Source organism: Carcharhinus amblyrhynchos, chromosome 13, assembly GCF_965287045.1.
Source record: "Carcharhinus amblyrhynchos chromosome 13, sCarAmb.v2.hapA, whole genome shotgun sequence".
In the NCBI taxonomy this organism is placed as follows: Eukaryota; Metazoa; Chordata; class Chondrichthyes; order Carcharhiniformes; family Carcharhinidae; genus Carcharhinus; species Carcharhinus amblyrhynchos.
The window spans coordinates 69,536,184-69,561,284 of record NC_137336.1 but is presented as its reverse complement, the minus strand read 5'-3'; positions in this window follow the sequence as shown (position 1 = coordinate 69,561,284).

Genomic DNA, 25,101 nt, shown 5'->3' with positions numbered 1-25,101 from the left:
CTCCAACTTGCTGATCTCATCGAGATAAGCACTTTACCACTTTCTCAGTTCATTGAGATACACACATTGGCAGAATAACAGCCAAATGGCATTCACTACTCGAAGGTATTTAGAGAAACATTGGAACCTATTGTGGATTTCTTCAAACTTGCTGAACTCATCGAGATAAGGACTTTAGCACTTTCTCATTTCACTGAGATACAGACATTTGCAGAATATCAGCCAAATGTCATTCACTCCTCGAAAGTATTCTGAGAAACTGCGGAACATAACGTGGATTTCTTCAATCTTGCTTAACTCACCGAGGCAAACTCTTTACCACTTTCTCATTTCATTGAGATACACACATTGGCAGAATATCAGCCAAATGGCATTCACTCCTTGAAAGTATCCTGAGAAACTTTGGAACCTAACGTGGATTTCGTCAAACTTGCTGAACTCATCGAGATAAGGACTTTACCACTTTCTCATTTCATTGAGGTACATACATTTGCAGAATATCAGCCAAATGGCATTCACTCCTCGAAAGTATTCTGAGAAACTATGGAACCTAACGTGGATTTCTTCAAACTTGCTTAACTCACCAAGACAAACTCTTCAGCACTTTCTCATTTCATTGAGATACACACATGGGCAGAATATCAGCCAAATGGCATTCACTCCTCGAAAGTATTCTGAGAAACTTTGGAAGCTAAAGTGGATTTCTTCAAATTTGCTTAACTCACCAATACAAACACTTTACCACTTCCTCATTTTATTGAGATACACACACTGGCAGAATATCAGCCAAATGGCATTCACTGCTTGAAGGTATTCAAAGAAACTTTGGTACCTATAGGGGATTTCTTCCAACTTACTGAACTCATCGAGATAAACACTTTACCACTTTCACATTTCATTGAAATACACACATTGGCAGAATATCAGCCATATGGCATTCATACACGACAGTATTCTATGAAACTTTGGAAGCTATTTTGGATTTCCTCCAACTTGCTGAACTCATCGAGATAAGCGCTTTACCACTTTCTCATTTCATTCAGACACACATTGGCAGAATATCAGCCAAATGGCATTCACTACTCGCAGGCATTCAGAGAAACATTGGAACCTATTGTGGATTTCTTCAAACTTGCTGAACTCATCGAGATAAGGACTTTACCACTTTCTCATTTCATTGAGATACACAGATCGGCAGAATATCAGCCAAATAGCATTCACTCCTCGAAAGTATTCTGGGAAACTATGGAACCTAACGTGGATTTCTTCAAACTTGCTTAACTCACCAAGACAAACTGTTCAGCACTTTCTCATTTCATTGAGATACACAGATCGGCAGAATATCAGCCAAATGGCATTCACTCCTCGAAAGTATTCTGGGAAACTATGGAACCTAACGTGGATTTCTTCAAACTTGCTTAACTCACCGAGACAAACGCTTTGCCACTTTCTCATTTTATTGAGATACACACATTGGCAGAATATCAGCCAAATGGCATTCACTACTCGAAGGTATTCAGAGAAACATTGGAAAGTGTTGTGGATTTCTTCAAACTTGCTGAACTCATCGAGATACGGACTTTACCACTTTCTCATTTCATTGAGATACAGACATTGGCAGAATATCAGGCAAATGGCATTCACTCCACGACAGTATTCTGAGAAACTTTGGAAGCTAAAGTGGATTTCTTCAAATTTGCTTAACTCACCAATACAAACACTTTACCACTTCCTCATTTTATTGAGATACACACATTGGCAGAAGTACAGCCAAATGGCATTCACTGCTCGAAGGTATTCAGCGAAACTTTGGAACTTATTGTGGATTTCTCCAACTTGCTGATCTCATCGAGATAAGCACTTTACCACTTTCTCAGTTCATTGAGATACACACATTGGCAGAATATCAGCCAAATGGCATTCACTACTCGAAGGTATTCAGAGAAACATTGGAACCTATTATGGATTTCTTCAAACTTGCTGAACTCATCGAGATAAGGACTTTAGCACTTTCTCATTTCACTGAGATACAGACATTTGCAGAATATCAGCCAAATGGCATTCACTCCTCGAAAGTATTCTGAGAAACTGTGGAACATAACGTGGATTTCTTCAATCTTGCTTAACTCACCGAGGCAAACACTTTACCACTTTCTCATTTCATTGAGATACACACATTGGCAGAATATCAGCCAAATGGCATTCACTCCTTGAAAGTATCCTGAGAAACTTTGGAACCTAACGTGGATTTCTTCAAACTTGCTGAACTCATCGAGATAAGGACTTTACCACTTTCTCATTTCATTGAGGTACATACATTTGCAGAATATCAGCCAAATGGTATTCACTCCTCGAAAGTATTCTGAGAAACTATGGAACCTAACGTGGATTTCTTCAAACTTGCTTAACTCACCAAGACAAACTCTTCAGCACTTTCTCATTTCATTGAGATACACACATGGGCAGAATATCAGCCAAATGGCATTCACTCCTCGAAAGTATTCTGAGAAACTTTGGAAGCTAAAGTGGATTTCTTCAAATTTGCTTAACTCACCAATACAAACACTTTACCACTTCCTCATTTTATTGAGATACACACATTGGCAGAATTACAGCCAAATGGCATTCACTGCTCGAAGGTATTCAGCGAAACTTTGGAACTTATTGTGGATTTCTCCAACTTGCTGATCTCATCGAGATAAGCACTTTACCACTTTCTGAGTTCATTGAGATACACACATTGGCAGAATATCAGCCAAATGGCATTCACTACTCGAAGGTATTCAGAGAAACATTGGAACCTATTGTGGATTTCTTCAAACTTGCTGAACTCATCGAGATAAGGACTTTAGCACTTTCTCATTTCACTGAGATACAGACATTTGCAGAATATCAGGCAAATGGCATTCACTCCACGAAAGTATTCTGAGAAACTTTGGAAGCTAAAGTGGATTTCTTCAAATTTGCTTAACTCACCAATACAAACACTTTACCACTTCCTCATTTTATTGAGATACACACATTGGCAGAAGTACAGCCAAATGGCATTCACTGCTCGAAGGTATTCAGCGAAACTTTGGAACTTACTGTGGATTTCTCCAACTTGCTGATCTCATCGAGATAAGCACTTTACCACTTTCTCAGTTCATTGAGATACACACATTGGCAGAATAACAGCCAAATGGCATTCACTACTCGAAGGTATTCAGAGAAACATTGGAACCTATTGTGGATTTCTTCAAACTTGCTGAACTCATCGAGATAAGGACTTTAGCACTTTCTCATTTCACTGAGATACAGACATTTGCAGAATATCAGCCAAATGGCATTCACTCCTCGAAAGTATTCTGAGAAACTGTGGAACATAACGTGGATTTCTTCAATCTTGCTTAACTCACCGAGGCAAACTCTTTACCACTTTCTCATTTCATTGAGATACACACATTGGCAGAATATCAGCCAAATGGCATTCACTCCTTGAAAGTATCCTGAGAAACTTTGGAACCTAACGTGGATTTCGTCAAACTTGCTGAACTCATCGAGATAAGGACTTTACCACTTTCTCATTTCATTGAGGTACATACATTTGCAGAATATCAGCCAAATGGCATTCACTCCTCGAAAGTATTCTGAGAAACTATGGAACCTAACGTGGATTTCTTCAAACTTGCTTAACTCACCAAGACAAACTCTTCAGCACTTTCTCATTTCATTGAGATACACACATGGGCAGAATATCAGCCAAATGGCATTCACTCCTCGAAAGTATTCTGAGAAACTTTGGAAGCTAAAGTGGATTTCTTCAAATTTGCTTAACTCACCAATACAAACACTTTACCACTTCCTCATTTTATTGAGATACACACATTGGCAGAATCACAGCCAAATGGCATTCACTGCTCGAAGGTATTCAGCGAAACTTTGGAACTTATTGTGGATTTCTCCAACTTGCTGATCTCATCGAGATAAGCACTTTACCACTTTCTGAGTTCATTGAGATACACACACTGGCAGAATATCAGCCAAATGGCATTCACTGCTCGAAGGTATTCAAAGAAACTTTGGTACCTATAGGGGATTTCTTCCAACTTACTGAACTCATCGAGATAAACACTTTACCACTTTCACATTTCATTGAAATACACACATTGGCAGAATATCAGCCATATGGCATTCATACACGACAGTATTCTAAGAAACTTTGGAAGCTATTTTGGATTTCCTCCAACTTGCTGAACTCATCGAGATAAGCGCTTTACCACTTTCTCATTTCATTCAGACACACATTGGCAGAATATCAGCCAAATGGCATTCACTACTCGCAGGCATTCAGAGAAACATTGGAACCTATTGTGGATTTCTTCAAACTTGCTGAACTCATCGAGATAAGGACTTTACCACTTTCTCATTTCATTGAGATACACAGATCGGCAGAATATCAGCCAAATAGCATTCACTCCTCGAAAGTATTCTGGGAAACTATGGAACCTAACGTGGATTTCTTCAAACTTGCTTAACTCACCAAGACAAACTCTTCAGCACTTTCTCATTTCATTGAGATACACAGATCGGCAGAATATCAGCCAAATGGCATTCACTCCTCGAAAGTATTCTGGGAAACTATGGAACCTAACGTGGATTTCTTCAAACTTGCTTAACTCACCGAGACAAACGCTTTGCCACTTTCTCATTTTATTGAGATACACACATTGGCAGAATATCAGCCAAATGGCATTCACTACTCGAAGGTATTCAGAGAAACATTGGAAAGTGTTGTGGATTTCTTCAAACTTGCTGAACTCATCGAGATACGGACTTTACCACTTTCTCATTTCATTGAGATACAGACATTGGCAGAATATCAGGCAAATGGCATTCACTCCACGACAGTATTCTGAGAAACTTTGGAAGCTAAAGTGGATTTCTTCAAATTTGCTTAACTCACCAATACAAACACTTTACCACTTCCTCATTTTATTGAGATACACACATTGGCAGAAGTACAGCCAAATGGCATTCACTGCTCGAAGGTATTCAGCGAAACTTTGGAACTTATTGTGGATTTCTCCAACTTGCTGATCTCATCGAGATAAGCACTTTACCACTTTCTCAGTTCATTGAGATACACACATTGGCAGAATATCAGCCAAATGGCATTCACTACTCGAAGGTATTCAGAGAAACATTGGAACCTATTGTGGATTTCTTCAAACTTGCTGAACTCATCGAGATAAGGACTTTAGCACTTTCTCATTTCACTGAGATACAGACATTTGCAGAATATCAGCCAAATGGCATTCACTCCTCGAAAGTATTCTGAGAAACTGTGGAACATAACGTGGATTTCTTCAATCTTGCTTAACTCACCGAGGCAAACACTTTACCACTTTCTCATTTCATTGAGATACACACATTGGCAGAATATCAGCCAAATGGCATTCACTCCTTGAAAGTATCCTGAGAAACTTTGGAACCTAACGTGGATTTCTACAAACTTGCTGAACTCATCGAGATAAGGACTTTACCACTTTCTCATTCCATTGAGGTACATACATTTGCAGAATATCAGCCAAATGGCATTCACTCCTCGAAAGTATTCTGAGAAACTATGGAACCTAACGTGGATTTCTTCAAACTTGCTTAACTCACCAAGACAAACTCTTCAGCACTTTCTCATTTCATTGAGATACACACATGGGCAGAATATCAGCCAAATGGCATTCACTCCTCGAAAGTATTCTGAGAAACTTTGGAAGCTAAAGTGGATTTCTTCAAATTTGCTTAACTCACCAATACAAACACTTTACCACTTCCTCATTTTATTGAGATACACACATTGGCAGAATTACAGCCAAATGGCATTCACTGCTCGAAGGTATTCAGCGAAACTTTGGAACTTATTGTGGATTTCTCCAACTTGCTGATCTCATCGAGATAAGCACTTTACCACTTTCTGAGTTCATTGAGATACACACATTGGCAGAATATCAGCCAAATGGCATTCACTGCTCGAAGGTATTCAAAGAAACTATGGTACCTATAGGGGATTTCTTCCAACTTACTGAACTCATCGAGATAAACACTTTACCACTTTCACATTTCATTGAAATACACACATTGGCAGAATATCAGCCAAATGGCATTCACTCCTCGAAAGTATTCTGAGAAACATTGGAATTTGTTGTGGATTTCTTCAAACTTGCTGAACTCATCGAGATAAGGACTTTACCACTTACTCACTTTATTGAGATACACACATTGGCAGAATATCAGCCAAATGGCAGTCACTACTCGCAGGCATTCAGAGAAACATTGGAACCTATTGTGGATTTCTTCAAACTTGCTGAACTCATCAAGATAAGGAGTTTACCACTTTCTCATTTCATTGAGATACACAGATCGGCAGAATATCAGCCAAATGGCATTCACTCCTCGAAAGTATTCTGAGAAACTTTGGAACCGGACGTGGATTTCTTCAAACTTGCTTAACTCACCGATACAAACACTTTACCACTTTCTCATTTTATTGAGATACACACATTGGCAGAATATCAGCCAAATAGCATTCACTACTCGAAGGTATTCAGAGAGACATTGGAACATACTGTGGATTTCTTCAAACTTGCTGAACTCATCGAGATAAGGACTTTACCACTTTCTGATTTCATTGAGATACTTACATTGGCAGAACATCAGCCAAATGGCATTAACTCCTTGTAAGTATTCAGATAAACATTGGAACCTAACGTGGATTTCTTCAAACTTCCTGAACTCATCGGGATAAGGACTTTACCTTTGTCTCATTTTATTGAGATACACACATTGGCAGAATATCAGCCAAGTGGCATTCACTACTCGAAGGTATTCCGAGAAACATTGGAAAGTGTTGTGGATTTCTTCAAACTTGCTGAACTCATCGAGATAAGGACTTTACCGCTTTCTCATTTTATTGAGATACACACATTGGCAGAATATCAGCCAAATGGCATTCACTACTCGAAAGTATTCTGAGAAACTTTGGAACCTAACGTGGATTTCTTCAAACTTGCTTAACTCACCGAGACAAACACTTTACCACTTTCTCATTTTATCGAGATACACACATTGGCAGAATATCAGCCAAATGGCATTTTCTACTCGAAAGTATTCTGAGAAATTTTGGACCCGAACGTGGATTTCTTCAAACTTGGTTAACTCACCGAGACAAACACTTTACCAGTTTCTCATTTTATTGAGATACACACATTGGCAGAATATCAGCCAAATTGCATTCACTACTCGCAGGCATTCAGAGAAACATTGGAACCTATTGTGGATTTCTTCAAACTTGCTGAACTCATCGAGATAAGGACTTTACCATTATCTCATTTCATTGAGATACAGACATTGGCAGAATATCAGCCAAATGGCATTCACTGCTCGAAGGTATTCAAAGAAACTATGGTACCTATAGGGGATTTCTTCCAACTTACTGAACTCATCGAGATAAACACTTTACCACTTTCACATTTCATTGAAATACACACATTGGCAGAATATCAGCCAAATGGCATTCACTCCTCGAAAGTATTCTGAGAAACATTGGAATTTGTTGTGGATTTCTTCAAACTTGCTGAACTCATCGAGATAAGGACTTTACCACTTACTCACTTTATTGAGATACACACATTGGCAGAATATCAGCCAAATGGCAGTCACTACTCGCAGGCATTCAGAGAAACATTGGAACCTATTGTGGATTTCTTCAAACTTGCTGAACTCATCAAGATAAGGAGTTTACCACTTTCTCATTTCATTGAGATACACAGATCGGCAGAATATCAGCCAAATGGCATTCACTCCTCGAAAGTATTCTGAGAAACTTTGGAACCGGACGTGGATTTCTTCAAACTTGCTTAACTCACCGATACAAACACTTTACCACTTTCTCATTTTATTGAGATACACACATTGGCAGAATATCAGCCAAATAGCATTCACTACTCGAAGGTATTCAGAGAGACATTGGAACATACTGTGGATTTCTTCAAACTTGCTGAACTCATCGAGATAAGGACTTTACCACTTTCTGATTTCATTGAGATACTTACATTGGCAGAACATCAGCCAAATGGCATTAACTCCTTGTAAGTATTCAGATAAACATTGGAACCTAACGTGGATTTCTTCAAACTTCCTGAACTCATCGGGATAAGGACTTTACCTTTGTCTCATTTTATTGAGATACACACATTGGCAGAATATCAGCCAAGTGGCATTCACTACTCGAAGGTATTCCGAGAAACATTGGAAAGTGTTGTGGATTTCTTCAAACTTGCTGAACTCATCGAGATAAGGACTTTACCGCTTTCTCATTTTATTGAGATACACACATTGGCAGAATATCAGCCAAATGGCATTCACTACTCGAAAGTATTCTGAGAAACTTTGGAACCTAACGTGGATTTCTTCAAACTTGCTTAACTCACCGAGACAAACACTTTACCACTTTCTCATTTTATCGAGATACACACATTGGCAGAATATCAGCCAAATGGCATTTTCTACTCGAAAGTATTCTGAGAAATTTTGGACCCGAACGTGGATTTCTTCAAACTTGGTTAACTCACCGAGACAAACACTTTACCAGTTTCTCATTTTATTGAGATACACACATTGGCAGAATATCAGCCAAATTGCATTCACTACTCGCAGGCATTCAGAGAAACATTGGAACCTATTGTGGATTTCTTCAAACTTGCTGAACTCATCGAGATAAGGACTTTACCATTATCTCATTTCATTGAGATACAGACATTGGCAGAATATCAGCCAAATGGCATTCACTCTTCGAAAGTATTCTGAGAAACTTTGGAACCTAACGTGGAATTCTTGCAACTTGCTGAACTCATCGAGATAAGCACTTTACCACTTTCTCATTTCATTGAGATACACACATTGGCAGAATATCAGCCAAATAGCATTCACTACGCGATGGTATTCAGAGAAACATTGGTACCTATTGTGGATTTTTTCAAATTTGCTGAATTTATCGACATTAGGACTTTACCACTTTCTCATTTCACTGTGTACACACATTGGCAGCATATCAGCCAAATGGCATTCACTACTCGAAAGTATTCTGAGAAACTTTGGAACCTAACGTGGATTTCTTCAAACTTGCTTAACTCACCGAGACAAAACTTGACCACTTTCTCATTTTATTGAGATACACACATTGGCAGAATATCAGCCAAATGGCATTCACTCCTCGATAGTATTCTGAGAAACTATGCAACCTAACGTGGATTTCTTCAAACTTCCTTAACTCACCGAGACAAACACTTTACCACTTTCTCATTTCATTGAGATTCACACATTGGCAGAATATCAGCCAAATGGCATTCACTACTCGGAGGTATTCAGAGAAACATTGCAAAGTGTTGTGGATTTCTACAAACTTGCTGAACTCATCGAGATAAGGACTTTAGCACTTTCTCATTTCACTGAGATACAGACATTTGCAGAATATCACCCAAATGGCATTCACTCCTCGAAAGTATTCTGAGAAACTGTGGAACATAACGTGGATTTCTTCAATCTTGCTTAACTCACCGAGGCAAACTCTTTACCACTTTCTCATTTCATTGAGATACACACATTGGCAGAATATCAGCCAAATGGCATTCACTACTCGAAAGTATTCTGAGAAACTTTGGAAGCTAAAGTGGATTTCTTCAAATTTGCTTAACTCACCAATACAAACACTTTACCACTTCCTCATTTTATTGAGATACACCCATTGGCAGAATTACAGCCAAATGGCATTCACTGCTCGAAGGTATTCAGCGAAACTTTGGAACTTATTGTGGATTTCTCCAACTTGCTGATCTCATCGAGATAAGCACTTTACCACTTTCTCAGTTCATTGAGATACACACATTGGCAGAATAACAGCCAAATGGCATTCACTACTCGAAGGTATTTAGAGAAACATTGGAACCTATTGTGGATTTCTTCAAACTTGCTGAACTCATCGAGATAAGGACTTTAGCACTTTCTCATTTCACTGAGATACAGACATTTGCAGAATATCAGCCAAATGTCATTCACTCCTCGAAAGTATTCTGAGAAACTGCGGAACATAACGTGGATTTCTTCAATCTTGCTTAACTCACCGAGGCAAACTCTTTACCACTTTCTCATTTCATTGAGATACACACATTGGCAGAATATCAGCCAAATGGCATTCACTCCTTGAAAGTATCCTGAGAAACTTTGGAACCTAACGTGGATTTCGTCAAACTTGCTGAACTCATCGAGATAAGGACTTTACCACTTTCTCATTTCATTGAGGTACATACATTTGCAGAATATCAGCCAAATGGCATTCACTCCTCGAAAGTATTCTGAGAAACTATGGAACCTAACGTGGATTTCTTCAAACTTGCTTAACTCACCAAGACAAACTCTTCAGCACTTTCTCATTTCATTGAGATACACACATGGGCAGAATATCAGCCAAATGGCATTCACTCCTCGAAAGTATTCTGAGAAACTTTGGAAGCTAAAGTGGATTTCTTCAAATTTGCTTAACTCACCAATACAAACACTTTACCACTTCCTCATTTTATTGAGATACACACACTGGCAGAATATCAGCCAAATGGCATTCACTGCTTGAAGGTATTCAAAGAAACTTTGGTACCTATAGGGGATTTCTTCCAACTTACTGAACTCATCGAGATAAACACTTTACCACTTTCACATTTCATTGAAATACACACATTGGCAGAATATCAGCCATATGGCATTCATACACGACAGTATTCTAAGAAACTTTGGAAGCTATTTTGGATTTCCTCCAACTTGCTGAACTCATCGAGATAAGCGCTTTACCACTTTCTCATTTCATTCAGACACACATTGGCAGAATATCAGCCAAATGGCATTCACTACTCGCAGGCATTCAGAGAAACATTGGAACCTATTGTGGATTTCTTCAAACTTGCTGAACTCATCGAGATAAGGACTTTACCACTTTCTCATTTCATTGAGATACACAGATCGGCAGAATATCAGCCAAATAGCATTCACTCCTCGAAAGTATTCTGGGAAACTATGGAACCTAACGTGGATTTCTTCAAACTTGCTTAACTCACCAAGACAAACTCTTCAGCACTTTCTCATTTCATTGAGATACACAGATCGGCAGAATATCAGCCAAATGGCATTCACTCCTCGAAAGTATTCTGGGAAACTATGGAACCTAACGTGGATTTCTTCAAACTTGCTTAACTCACCGAGACAAACGCTTTGCCACTTTCTCATTTTATTGAGATACACACATTGGCAGAATATCAGCCAAATGGCATTCACTACTCGAAGGTATTCAGAGAAACATTGGAAAGTGTTGTGGATTTCTTCAAACTTGCTGAACTCATCGAGATACGGACTTTACCACTTTCTCATTTCATTGAGATACAGACATTGGCAGAATATCAGGCAAATGGCATTCACTCCACGACAGTATTCTGAGAAACTTTGGAAGCTAAAGTGGATTTCTTCAAATTTGCTTAACTCACCAATACAAACACTTTACCACTTCCTCATTTTATTGAGATACACACATTGGCAGAAGTACAGCCAAATGGCATTCACTGCTCGAAGGTATTCAGCGAAACTTTGGAACTTATTGTGGATTTCTCCAACTTGCTGATCTCATCGAGATAAGCACTTTACCACTTTCTCAGTTCATTGAGATACACACATTGGCAGAATATCAGCCAAATGGCATTCACTACTCGAAGGTATTCAGAGAAACATTGGAACCTATTATGGATTTCTTCAAACTTGCTGAACTCATCGAGATAAGGACTTTAGCACTTTCTCATTTCACTGAGATACAGACATTTGCAGAATATCAGCCAAATGGCATTCACTCCTCGAAAGTATTCTGAGAAACTGTGGAACATAACGTGGATTTCTTCAATCTTGCTTAACTCACCGAGGCAAACACTTTACCACTTTCTCATTTCATTGAGATACACACATTGGCAGAATATCAGCCAAATGGCATTCACTCCTTGAAAGTATCCTGAGAAACTTTGGAACCTAACGTGGATTTCTTCAAACTTGCTGAACTCATCGAGATAAGGACTTTACCACTTTCTCATTTCATTGAGGTACATACATTTGCAGAATATCAGCCAAATGGTATTCACTCCTCGAAAGTATTCTGAGAAACTATGGAACCTAACGTGGATTTCTTCAAACTTGCTTAACTCACCAAGACAAACTCTTCAGCACTTTCTCATTTCATTGAGATACACACATGGGCAGAATATCAGCCAAATGGCATTCACTCCTCGAAAGTATTCTGAGAAACTTTGGAAGCTAAAGTGGATTTCTTCAAATTTGCTTAACTCACCAATACAAACACTTTACCACTTCCTCATTTTATTGAGATACACACATTGGCAGAATTACAGCCAAATGGCATTCACTGCTCGAAGGTATTCAGCGAAACTTTGGAACTTATTGTGGATTTCTCCAACTTGCTGATCTCATCGAGATAAGCACTTTACCACTTTCTGAGTTCATTGAGATACACACATTGGCAGAATATCAGCCAAATGGCATTCACTACTCGAAGGTATTCAGAGAAACATTGGAACCTATTGTGGATTTCTTCAAACTTGCTGAACTCATCGAGATAAGGACTTTAGCACTTTCTCATTTCACTGAGATACAGACATTTGCAGAATATCAGGCAAATGGCATTCACTCCACGAAAGTATTCTGAGAAACTTTGGAAGCTAAAGTGGATTTCTTCAAATTTGCTTAACTCACCAATACAAACACTTTACCACTTCCTCATTTTATTGAGATACACACATTGGCAGAAGTACAGCCAAATGGCATTCACTGCTCGAAGGTATTCAGCGAAACTTTGGAACTTACTGTGGATTTCTCCAACTTGCTGATCTCATCGAGATAAGCACTTTACCACTTTCTCAGTTCATTGAGATACACACATTGGCAGAATAACAGCCAAATGGCATTCACTACTCGAAGGTATTCAGAGAAACATTGGAACCTATTGTGGATTTCTTCAAACTTGCTGAACTCATCGAGATAAGGACTTTAGCACTTTCTCATTTCACTGAGATACAGACATTTGCAGAATATCAGCCAAATGGCATTCACTCCTCGAAAGTATTCTGAGAAACTGTGGAACATAACGTGGATTTCTTCAATCTTGCTTAACTCACCGAGGCAAACTCTTTACCACTTTCTCATTTCATTGAGATACACACATTGGCAGAATATCAGCCAAATGGCATTCACTCCTTGAAAGTATCCTGAGAAACTTTGGAACCTAACGTGGATTTCGTCAAACTTGCTGAACTCATCGAGATAAGGACTTTACCACTTTCTCATTTCATTGAGGTACATACATTTGCAGAATATCAGCCAAATGGCATTCACTCCTCGAAAGTATTCTGAGAAACTATGGAACCTAACGTGGATTTCTTCAAACTTGCTTAACTCACCAAGACAAACTCTTCAGCACTTTCTCATTTCATTGAGATACACACATGGGCAGAATATCAGCCAAATGGCATTCACTCCTCGAAAGTATTCTGAGAAACTTTGGAAGCTAAAGTGGATTTCTTCAAATTTGCTTAACTCACCAATACAAACACTTTACCACTTCCTCATTTTATTGAGATACACACATTGGCAGAATCACAGCCAAATGGCATTCACTGCTCGAAGGTATTCAGCGAAACTTTGGAACTTATTGTGGATTTCTCCAACTTGCTGATCTCATCGAGATAAGCACTTTACCACTTTCTGAGTTCATTGAGATACACACACTGGCAGAATATCAGCCAAATGGCATTCACTGCTCGAAGGTATTCAAAGAAACTTTGGTACCTATAGGGGATTTCTTCCAACTTACTGAACTCATCGAGATAAACACTTTACCACTTTCACATTTCATTGAAATACACACATTGGCAGAATATCAGCCATATGGCATTCATACACGACAGTATTCTAAGAAACTTTGGAAGCTATTTTGGATTTCCTCCAACTTGCTGAACTCATCGAGATAAGCGCTTTACCACTTTCTCATTTCATTCAGACACACATTGGCAGAATATCAGCCAAATGGCATTCACTACTCGCAGGCATTCAGAGAAACATTGGAACCTATTGTGGATTTCTTCAAACTTGCTGAACTCATCGAGATAAGGACTTTACCACTTTCTCATTTCATTGAGATACACAGATCGGCAGAATATCAGCCAAATAGCATTCACTCCTCGAAAGTATTCTGGGAAACTATGGAACCTAACGTGGATTTCTTCAAACTTGCTTAACTCACCAAGACAAACTCTTCAGCACTTTCTCATTTCATTGAGATACACAGATCGGCAGAATATCAGCCAAATGGCATTCACTCCTCGAAAGTATTCTGGGAAACTATGGAACCTAACGTGGATTTCTTCAAACTTGCTTAACTCACCGAGACAAACGCTTTGCCACTTTCTCATTTTATTGAGATACACACATTGGCAGAATATCAGCCAAATGGCATTCACTACTCGAAGGTATTCAGAGAAACATTGGAAAGTGTTGTGGATTTCTTCAAACTTGCTGAACTCATCGAGATACGGACTTTACCACTTTCTCATTTCATTGAGATACAGACATTGGCAGAATATCAGGCAAATGGCATTCACTCCACGACAGTATTCTGAGAAACTTTGGAAGCTAAAGTGGATTTCTTCAAATTTGCTTAACTCACCAATACAAACACTTTACCACTTCCTCATTTTATTGAGATACACACATTGGCAGAAGTACAGCCAAATGGCATTCACTGCTCGAAGGTATTCAGCGAAACTTTGGAACTTATTGTGGATTTCTCCAACTTGCTGATCTCATCGAGATAAGCACTTTACCACTTTCTCAGTTCATTGAGATACACACATTGGCAGAATATCAGCCAAATGGCATTCACTACTCGAAGGTATTCAGAGAAACATTGGAACCTATTGTGGATTTCTTCAAACTTGCTGAACTCATCGAGATAAGGACTTTAGCACTTTCTCATTTCACTGAGATACAGACATTTGCAGAATATCAGCCAAATGGCATTCACTCCTCGAAAGTATTCTGAGAAACTGTGGAACATAACGTGGATTTCTTCAATCTTGCTTAACTCACCGAGGCAAACACTTTACCACTTTCTCATTTCATTGAGATACACACATTGGCAGAATATCAGCCAAATGGCATTCACTCCTTGAAAGTATCCTGAGAAACTTTGGAACCTAACGTGGATTTCTACAAACTTGCTGAACTCATCGAGATAAGGACTTTACCACTTTCTCATTCCATTGAGGTACATACATTTGCAGAATATCAGCCAAATGGCATTCACTCCTCGAAAGTATTCTGAGAAACTATGGAACCTAACGTGGATTTCTTCAAACTTGCTTAACTCACCAAGACAAACTCTTCAGCACTTTCTCATTTCATTGAGATACACACATGGGCAGAATATCAGCCAAATGGCATTCACTCCTCGAAAGTATTCTGAGAAACTTTGGAAGCTAAAGTGGATTTCTTCAAATTTGCTTAACTCACCAATACAAACACTTTACCACTTCCTCATTTTATTGAGATACACACATTGGCAGAATTACAGCCAAATGGCATTCACTGCTCGAAGGTATTCAGCGAAACTTTGGAACTTATTGTGGATTTCTCCAACTTGCTGATCTCATCGAGATAAGCACTTTACCACTTTCTGAGTTCATTGAGATACACACATTGGCAGAATATCAGCCAAATGGCATTCACTGCTCGAAGGTATTCAAAGAAACTATGGTACCTATAGGGGATTTCTTCCAACTTACTGAACTCATCGAGATAAACACTTTACCACTTTCACATTTCATTGAAATACACACATTGGCAGAATATCAGCCAAATGGCATTCACTCCTCGAAAGTATTCTGAGAAACATTGGAATTTGTTGTGGATTTCTTCAAACTTGCTGAACTCATCGAGATAAGGACTTTACCACTTACTCACTTTATTGAGATACACACATTGGCAGAATATCAGCCAAATGGCAGTCACTACTCGCAGGCATTCAGAGAAACATTGGAACCTATTGTGGATTTCTTCAAACTTGCTGAACTCATCAAGATAAGGAGTTTACCACTTTCTCATTTCATTGAGATACACAGATCGGCAGAATATCAGCCAAATGGCATTCACTCCTCGAAAGTATTCTGAGAAACTTTGGAACCGGACGTGGATTTCTTCAAACTTGCTTAACTCACCGATACAAACACTTTACCACTTTCTCATTTTATTGAGATACACACATTGGCAGAATATCAGCCAAATAGCATTCACTACTCGAAGGTATTCAGAGAGACATTGGAACATACTGTGGATTTCTTCAAACTTGCTGAACTCATCGAGATAAGGACTTTACCACTTTCTGATTTCATTGAGATACTTACATTGGCAGAACATCAGCCAAATGGCATTAACTCCTTGTAAGTATTCAGATAAACATTGGAACCTAACGTGGATTTCTTCAAACTTCCTGAACTCATCGGGATAAGGACTTTACCTTTGTCTCATTTTATTGAGATACACACATTGGCAGAATATCAGCCAAGTGGCATTCACTACTCGAAGGTATTCCGAGAAACATTGGAAAGTGTTGTGGATTTCTTCAAACTTGCTGAACTCATCGAGATAAGGACTTTACCGCTTTCTCATTTTATTGAGATACACACATTGGCAGAATATCAGCCAAATGGCATTCACTACTCGAAAGTATTCTGAGAAACTTTGGAACCTAACGTGGATTTCTTCAAACTTGCTTAACTCACCGAGACAAACACTTTACCACTTTCTCATTTTATCGAGATACACACATTGGCAGAATATCAGCCAAATGGCATTTTCTACTCGAAAGTATTCTGAGAAATTTTGGACCCGAACGTGGATTTCTTCAAACTTGGTTAACTCACCGAGACAAACACTTTACCAGTTTCTCATTTTATTGAGATACACACATTGGCAGAATATCAGCCAAATTGCATTCACTACTCGCAGGCATTCAGAGAAACATTGGAACCTATTGTGGATTTCTTCAAACTTGCTGAACTCATCGAGATAAGGACTTTACCATTATCTCATTTCATTGAGATACAGACATTGGCAGAATATCAGCCAAATGGCATTCACTCTTCGAAAGTATTCTGAGAAACTTTGGAACCTAACGTGGAATTCTTGCAACTTGCTGAACTCATCGAGATAAGCACTTTACCACTTTCTCATTTCATTGAGATACACACATTGGCAGAATATCAGCCAAATAGCATTCACTACGCGATGGTATTCAGAGAAACATTGGTACCTATTGTGGATTTTTTCAAATTTGCTGAATTTATCGACATTAGGACTTTACCACTTTCTCATTTCACTGTGTACACACATTGGCAGCATATCAGCCAAATGGCATTCACTACTCGAAAGTATTCTGAGAAACTTTGGAACCTAACGTGGATTTCTTCAAACTTGCTTAACTCACCGAGACAAAACTTGACCACTTTCTCATTTTATTGAGATACACACATTGGCAGAATATCAGCCAAATGGCATTCACTCCTCGATAGTATTCTGAGAAACTATGCAACCTAACGTGGATTTCTTCAAACTTCCTTAACTCACCGAGACAAACACTTTACCACTTTCTCATTTCATTGAGATTCACACATTGGCAGAATATCAGCCAAATGGCATTCACTACTCGGAGGTATTCAGAGAAACATTGCAAAGTGTTGTGGATTTCTACAAACTTGCTGAACTCATCGAGATAAGGACTTTAGCACTTTCTCATTTCACTGAGATACAGACATTTGCAGAATATCACCCAAATGGCATTCACTCCTCGAAAGTATTCTGAGAAACTGTGGAACATAACGTGGATTTCTTCAATCTTGCTTAACTCACCGAGGCAAACTCTTTACCACTTTCTCATTTCATTGAGATACACACATTGGCAGAATATCAGCCAAATGGCATTCACTCCTTGAAAGTATCCTGAGAAACTTTGGAACCTAACGTGGATTTCTTCAAACTTGCTGAACTCATCGAGATAAGGACTTTACCACTTCCTCATTTCATTGAGGTACATACATTTGCAGAATATCAGCCAAATGGCATTCACTCCTCGAAAGTATTCTGAGAAACTATGGAACCTAACGTGGATTTCTTCAAACTTGCTTAACTCACCAAGACAAACTCTTCAGCACTTTCTCATTTCATTGAGATACTCACATTGGCAGAATATCAGCCAAATGGCATTCACTCCTCGAAAGTATTCTGAGAAACTTTGGAAGCTAAAGTGGATTTCTTCAAATTTGCTTAACTCACCAATACAAACACTTTACCACTTCCTCATTTTATTGAGATACACCCATTGGCAGAATTACAGCCAAATGGCATTCACTGCTCGAAGGTATTCAGCGAAACTTTGGAACTTATTGTGGATTTCTCCAACTTGCTGATCTCATCGAGATAAGCACTTTACCACTTTCTCAGTTCATTGAGATACACACATTGGCAGAATAACAGCCAAATGGCATTCACTACTCGAAGGTATTTAGAGAAACATTGGAACCTATTGTGGATTTCTTCAAACTTGCTGAACTCATCCAGATAAGGACTTTAGCACTTTCTCATTTCACTGAGATACAGACATTTGCAGAATATCAGCCAAATGTCATTCACTCCTCGAAAGTATTCTGAGAAACTGCGGAACATAACGTGGATTTCTTCAATCTTGCTTAACTCACCGAGGCAAACTCTTTACCACTTTCTCATTTCATTGAGATACACACATTGGCAGAATATCAGCCAAATGGCATTCACTCCTTGAAAGTATCCTGAGAAACTTTGGAACCTAACGTGGATTTCGTCAAACTTGCTGAACTCATCGAGATAAGGACTTTACCACTTTCTCATTTCATTGAGGTACATACATTTGCAGAATATCAGCCAAATGGCATTCACTCCTCGAAAGTATTCTGAGAAACTATGGAACCTAACGTGGATTTCTTCAAACTTGCTTAACTCACCAAGACAAACTCTTCAGCACTTTCTCATTTCATTGAGATACACACATGGGCAGAATATCAGCCAAATGGCATTCACTCCTCGAAAGTATTCTGAGAAACTTTGGAAGCTAAAGTGGATTTCTTCAAATTTGCTTAACTCACCAATACAAACACTTTACCACTTCCTCATTTTATTGAGATACACACACTGGCAGAATATCAGCCAAATGGCATTCACTGCTTGAAGGTATTCAAAGAAACTTTGGTACCTATAGGGGATTTCTTCCAACTTACTGAACTCATCGAGATAAACACTTTACCACTTTCACATTTCATTGAAATACACACATTGGCAGAATATCAGCCATATGGCATTCATACACGACAGTATTCTAAGAAACTTTGGAAGCTATTTTGGATTTCCTCCAACTTGCTGAACTCATCGAGATAAGCGCTTTACCACTTTCTCATTTCATTCAGACACACATTGGCAGAATATCAGCCAAATGGCATTCACTACTCGCAGGCATTCAGAGAAACATTGGAACCTATTGTGGATTTCTTCAAACTTGCTGAACTCATCGAGATAAGGACTTTACCACTTTCTCATTTCATTGAGATACACAGATCGGCAGAATATCAGCCAAATAGCATTCACTCCTCGAAAGTATTCTGGGAAACTATGGAACCTAACGTGGATTTCTTCAAACTTGCTTAACTCAACAAGACAAACTCTTCAGCACTTTCTCATTTCATTGAGATACACAGATCGGCAGAATATCAGCCAAATGGCATTCACTCCTCGAAAGTATTCTGGGAAACTATGGAACCTAACGTGGATTTCTTCAAACTTGCTTAACTCACCGAGACAAACGCTTTGCCACTTTCTCATTTTATTGAGATACACACATTGGCAGAATATCAGCCAAATGGCATTCACTACTCGAAGGTATTCAGAGAAACATTGGAAAGTGTTGTGGATTTCTTCAAACTTGCTGAACTCATCGAGATACGGACTTTACCACTTTCTCATTTCATTGAGATACAGACATTGGCAGAATATCAGGCAAATGGCATTCACTCCACGACAGTATTCTGAGAAACTTTGGAAGCTAAAGTGGATTTCTTCAAATTTGCTTAACTCACCAATACAAACACTTTACCACTTCCTCATTTTATTGAGATACACACATTGGCAGAAGTACAGCCAAATGGCATTCACTGCTCGAAGGTATTCAGCGAAACTTTGGAACTTATTGTGGATTTCTCCAACTTGCTGATCTCATCGAGATAAGCACTTTACCACTTTCTGAGTTCATTGAGATACACACATTGGCAGAATATCAGCCAAATGGCATTCACTGCTCGAAGGTATTCAAAGAAACTATGGTACCTATAGGGGATTTCTTCCAACTTACTGAACTCATCGAGATAAACACTTTACCACTTTCACATTTCATTGAAATACACACATTGGCAGAATATCAGCCAAATGGCATTCACTCCTCGAAAGTATTCTGAGAAACATTGGAATTTGTTGTGGATTTCTTCAAACTTGCTGAACTCATCGAGATAAGGACTTTACCACTTACTCACTTTATTGAGATACACACATTGGCAGAATATCAGCCAAATGGCAGTCACTACTCGCAGGCATTCAGAGAAACATTGGAACCTATTGTGGATTTCTTCAAACTTGCTGAACTCATCAAGATAAGGAGTTTACCACTTTCTCATTTCATTGAGATACACAGATCGGCAGAATATCAGCCAAATGGCATTCACTCCTCGAAAGTATTCTGAGAAACTTTGGAACCGGACGTGGATTTCTTCAAACTTGCTTAACTCACCGATACAAACACTTTACCACTTTCTCATTTTATTGAGATACACACATTGGCAGAATATCAGCCAAATAGCATTCACTACTCGAAGGTATTCAGAGAGACATTGGAACATACTGTGGATTTCTTCAAACTTGCTGAACTCATCGAGATAAGGACTTTACCACTTTCTGATTTCATTGAGATACTTACATTGGCAGAACATCAGCCAAATGGCATTAACTCCTTGTAAGTATTCAGATAAACATTGGAACCTAACGTGGATTTCTTCAAACTTCCTGAACTCATCGGGATAAGGACTTTACCTTTGTCTCATTTTATTGAGATACACACATTGGCAGAATATCAGCCAAGTGGCATTCACTACTCGAAGGTATTCCGAGAAACATTGGAAAGTGTTGTGGATTTCTTCAAACTTGCTGAACTCATCGAGATAAGGACTTTACCGCTTTCTCATTTTATTGAGATACACACATTGGCAGAATATCAGCCAAATGGCATTCACTACTCGAAAGTATTCTGAGAAACTTTGGAACCTAACGTGGATTTCTTCAAACTTGCTTAACTCACCGAGACAAACACTTTACCACTTTCTCATTTTATCGAGATACACACATTGGCAGAATATCAGCCAAATGGCATTTTCTACTCGAAAGTATTCTGAGAAATTTTGGACCCGAACGTGGATTTCTTCAAACTTGGTTAACTCACCGAGACAAACACTTTACCAGTTTCTCATTTTATTGAGATACACACATTGGCAGAATATCAGCCAAATTGCATTCACTACTCGCAGGCATTCAGAGAAACATTGGAACCTATTGTGGATTTCTTCAAACTTGCTGAACTCATCGAGATAAGGACTTTACCATTATCTCATTTCATTGAGATACAGACATTGGCAGAATATCAGCCAAATGGCATTCACTCTTCGAAAGTATTCTGAGAAACTTTGGAACCTAACGTGGAATTCTTGCAACTTGCTGAACTCATCGAGATAAGCACTTTACCACTTTCTCATTTCATTGAGATACACACATTGGCAGAATATCAGCCAAATAGCATTCACTACGCGATGGTATTCAGAGAAACATTGGTACCTATTGTGGATTTTTTCAAATTTGCTGAATTTATCGACATTAGGACTTTACCACTTTCTCATTTCACTGTGTACACACATTGGCAGCATATCAGCCAAATGGCATTCACTACTCGAAAGTATTCTGAGAAACTTTGGAACCTAACGTGGATTTCTTCAAACTTGCTTAACTCACCGAGACAAAACTTGACCACTTTCTCATTTTATTGAGATACACACATTGGCAGAATATCAGCCAAATGGCATTCACTCCTCGATAGTATTCTGAGAAACTATGCAACCTAACGTGGATTTCTTCAAACTTCCTTAACTCACCGAGACAAACACTTTACCACTTTCTCATTTCATTGAGATTCACACATTGGCAGAATATCAGCCAAATGGCATTCACTACTCGGAGGTATTCAGAGAAACATTGCAAAGTGTTGTGGATTTCTACAAACTTGCTGAACTCATCGAGATAAGGACTTTAGCACTTTCTCATTTCACTGAGATACAGACATTTGCAGAATATCACCCAAATGGCATTCACTCCTCGAAAGTATTCTGAGAAACTGTGGAACATAACGTGGATTTCTTCAATCTTGCTTAACTCACCGAGGCAAACTCTTTACCACTTTCTCATTTCATTGAGATACACACATTGGCAGAATATCAGCCAAATGGCATTCACTACTCGAAAGTATTCTGAGAAACTTTGGAAGCTAAAGTGGATTTCTTCAAATTTGCTTAACTCACCAATACAAACACTTTACCACTTCCTCATTTTATTGAGATACACCCATTGGCAGAATTACAGCCAAATGGCATTCACTGCTCGAAGGTATTCAGCGAAACTTTGGAACTTATTGTGGATTTCTCCAACTTGCTGATCTCATCGAGATAAGCACTTTACCACTTTCTCAGTTCATTGAGATACACACATTGGCAGAATAACAGCCAAATGGCATTCACTACTCGAAGGTATTTAGAGAAACATTGGAACCTATTGTGGATTTCTTCAAACTTGCTGAACTCATCGAGATAAGGACTTTAGCACTTTCTCATTTCACTGAGATACAGACATTTGCAGAATATCAGCCAAATGTCATTCACTCCTCGAAAGTATTCTGAGAAACTGCGGAACATAACGTGGATTTCTTCAATCTTGCTTAACTCACCGAGGCAAACTCTTTACCACTTTCTCATTTCATTGAGATACACACATTGGCAGAATATCAGCCAAATGGCATTCACTCCTTGAAAGTATCCTGAGAAACTTTGGAACCTAACGTGGATTTCGTCAAACTTGCTGAACTCATCGAGATAAGGACTTTACCACTTTCTCATTTCATTGAGGTACATACATTTGCAGAATATCAGCCAAATGGCATTCACTCCTCGAAAGTATTCTGAGAAACTATGGAACCTAACGTGGATTTCTTCAAACTTGCTTAACTCACCAAGACAAACTCTTCAGCACTTTCTCATTTCATTGAGATACACACATGGGCAGAATATCAGCCAAATGGCATTCACTCCTCGAAAGTATTCTGAGAAACTTTGGAAGCTAAAGTGGATTTCTTCAAATTTGCTTAACTCACCAATACAAACACTTTACCACTTCCTCATTTTATTGAGATACACACACTGGCAGAATATCAGCCAAATGGCATTCACTGCTTGAAGGTATTCAAAGAAACTTTGGTACCTATAGGGGATTTCTTCCAACTTACTGAACTCATCGAGATAAACACTTTACCACTTTCACATTTCATTGAAATACACACATTGGCAGAATATCAGCCATATGGCATTCATACACGACAGTATTCTAAGAAACTTTGGAAGCTATTTTGGATTTCCTCCAACTTGCTGAACTCATCGAGATAAGCGCTTTACCACTTTCTCATTTCATTCAGACACACATTGGCAGAATATCAGCCAAATGGCATTCACTACTCGCAGGCATTCAGAGAAACATTGGAACCTATTGTGGATTTCTTCAAACTTGCTGAACTCATCGAGATAAGGACTTTACCACTTTCTCATTTCATTGAGATACACAGATCGGCAGAATATCAGCCAAATAGCATTCACTCCTCGAAAGTATTCTGGGAAACTATGGAACCTAACGTGGATTTCTTCAAACTTGCTTAACTCACCAAGACAAACTCTTCAGCACTTTCTCATTTCATTGAGATACACAGATCGGCAGAATATCAGCCAAATGGCATTCACTCCTCGAAAGTATTCTGGGAAACTATGGAACCTAACGTGGATTTCTTCAAACTTGCTTAACTCACCGAGACAAACGCTTTGCCACTTTCTCATTTTATTGAGATACACACATTGGCAGAATATCAGCCAAATGGCATTCACTACTCGAAGGTATTCAGAGAAACATTGGAAAGTGTTGTGGATTTCTTCAAACTTGCTGAACTCATCGAGATACGGACTTTACCACTTTCTCATTTCATTGAGATACAGACATTGGCAGAATATCAGGCAAATGGCATTCACTCCACGACAGTATTCTGAGAAACTTTGGAAGCTAAAGTGGATTTCTTCAAATTTGCTTAACTCACCAATACAAACACTTTACCACTTCCTCATTTTATTGAGATACACACATTGGCAGAAGTACAGCCAAATGGCATTCACTGCTCGAAGGTATTCAGCGAAACTTTGGAACTTATTGTGGATTTCTCCAACTTGCTGATCTCATCGAGATAAGCACTTTACCACTTTCTCAGTTCATTGAGATACACACATTGGCAGAATATCAGCCAAATGGCATTCACTACTCGAAGGTATTCAGAGAAACATTGGAACCTATTATGGATTTCTTCAAACTTGCTGAACTCATCGAGATAAGGACTTTAGCACTTTCTCATTTCACTGAGATACAGACATTTGCAGAATATCAGCCAAATGGCATTCACTCCTCGAAAGTATTCTGAGAAACTGTGGAACATAACGTGGATTTCTTCAATCTTGCTTAACTCACCGAGGCAAACACTTTACCACTTTC